The sequence below is a fragment of the Arachis duranensis genome, chromosome 10 (assembly GCF_000817695.3).
Source record: "Arachis duranensis cultivar V14167 chromosome 10, aradu.V14167.gnm2.J7QH, whole genome shotgun sequence".
NCBI lineage: Eukaryota > Viridiplantae > Streptophyta > Magnoliopsida > Fabales > Fabaceae > Arachis > Arachis duranensis.
This window is the reverse complement of record NC_029781.3, coordinates 86,709,325-86,711,646: the sequence shown is the minus strand read 5'-3', so window position 1 is coordinate 86,711,646 and position 2,322 is coordinate 86,709,325. Positions and strand designations below refer to the sequence as shown.

Here is a 2,322-nt window from a genome sequence, read left to right as displayed (position 1 = left end):
TTAGGGGTTTGTTACTTGTGACAAACAAATTTTTGTATGAAACGATTATTGTTGGTTTAGAAACTATACTTGCAACGAGATTTCATTAGCGAAATTCAATACCATCAATAATCCATTCATCACCAAGACTCAAAAGAAGCTATGTTCAAGAATCAAGAAGAACTAAACTAGGAGAGTCAATCATATCATCCAAATTCTAAGTTCCTAAAGATGCCAATACTTCTAAACTTCAAAGGAAAGTGAGATGCCAAAACTATTCAGAAGTGAATAGCCACTAGTCCCGCTCATCTAATTGAAACTGAGCTTCATTAAAAACTCTGAGATTTATTGTATCATTCTCTTCTTTTTAATCCTATTTTATTTTTGGTTGCACAACAGATCCAGTGGAGACGGGATGGGGCCTGTAGCTCAGAGGATTAGAGCACGTGGCTACGAACCACGGTGTCGGGGGTTCGAATCCCTCCTCGCCCACAACCGGCCAAAAAGGTAAGGACCCTTACCTCTGGGGGTAAGAAAATCATGATCGGGCTAGCGGACCCAAAGCTATGGAACTTGGGTGTGGGTATTTTGTCGAACGCTTCTTCGCATCATTTTCATATAGTTTTTGCTATGTTTGGTTTAAATTTTATTATATTTTTATAGGTTTTAGTAAAAAAACCACATTTTTGGATTCTACTTTGAGTTTTTGTGTTTTATGATGATTTCAGGTATTTTCTGGTTGAAATTGAAGAGTCTTCGCAAAGTCTGATTCAGAGACAGAGAAAGGACTGCAGATGCTGTCAGATTCTGACCTCCATGCACTCGAAGGTACATTTCTGGAGCTATAGAAGTCTAAATGGCACACTCTCAAATACTATAGAAATCTAACATCTAGGGCTTTCCAGCAATATATGATAGTCTATACTTTACTCTAGAATGAAGGCCCAAAACTGGCATTCAACGTCAGCTACCAACCTCATTCCTGGCGTTGGATGCCCAAAATGGAGCAGCTGGCGCCCAACGCCCAAAAAAGAGTCCAAGGGTGGCGTCCAATTCCCTAGAGGGAGTACCAACTCGTGGCTTCACCCCAAGTTCAGCCCAAACACTCACCAAGTGGGTCCGGAAAGTTGATTTTTACACTACAAAACTAGTTTATCTTATTTCTGTAAACCCTAGCTATTAGAACTAGTTTATATAGGAGAAGATCACCCATGTTTAGGGGGACCTCGATCTTCTTCTTCCAGTTTTACTTTCAAAATTCATTGTACAGTATGAGTCACTAACCTCCTAGGTTAAGGTTAGGAGCTCTGCTGATTCTTATGGATTAATAATATCACTATTCTATTTCAATCTATGCTTGATTCCATTCTAAGATGTATCTTCGTTCTTCATCCTAATGAATTGGGAGTGTAACTTGACCGTCATCCCTATTCTACATGGGTCCTTGACGGGATAGTATTGAACTACAAACTTGATTATACATCTCTTAGACGGCTAATTCACGACTTCGTTGGGGACTTGGAGACATTAGTTCATCCGAGGTATGGGGCAATTAGGGCCTCTGTGGTATAGGCTAGACTCGGGAAGCAGCATTCTCTGATCTAGAAGATGTAACACCCTAATATTCAAATCCTTATGCTCGAGTCATAAGTCAATGATATTACGGTGATACGACTCTCAGGTGGATTTTTAAATATATAAACATAGGTAATTTCGAAAGGAGTATTAATTGAGAAGCCTGAAAAGAGTAGAAATAAAATCGCGAAGACGTATCACTCACGATTCGACAACGAAAAGATAAAACATGAAGCCGAAAGCGATATATGGACAAGGCATAACGGAGATTAAGAGATAGATAACAGATAGATATATATATAATATAAGTAAATAGCCACTAGTCGCGACCCGCGAAGTTTAGGCCGGCTAGGGTACAGTATGAAAGTAGTTGACAACAGAACATCCTAATCTCTCCCAAAGGAAACATAAGAGCCTCTATAGGCAAGTCCCAAAAGAGTTCAACACATAATATAATATCTTCAAAACAAAGGTGGAGAGATTCTAAGCAAAACACAAATTCCACATGTTTCCCAACTCGCTGATTCTTACACGAATCAGTCTCAGAATCATAAGCAAAACCATCGCCAGTTGTTCTGTCTCAGCAACTCTATATCAATACATCATACCCTCACCTGGAGCTAGTGAAATCACATCACTGCGTCTACCCAGGAGACTCAAATTATCTCATTCAAAAATCATCATCATCATACAATCGCATTATCAATTCATCTCATCAAGAACAGCCCTCAACATCCACCGACACCAACATGAGGGGTCACTCAGTTG

The 2,322-nt window shown here is 39.6% G+C and overlaps 1 non-coding gene across 1 annotated transcript; it reads left to right on the top strand.

Moving 5' to 3' along the window:
* The first annotated feature begins 397 nt into the window (after positions 1 to 397).
* On the top strand, positions 398 to 471 carry TRNAR-ACG (transfer RNA arginine (anticodon ACG)). Its single transcript has one exon. It is a non-coding gene; the product is annotated as a tRNA-Arg (tRNA).
* The last annotated feature ends 1,851 nt before the right edge of the window (positions 472 to 2,322 follow it).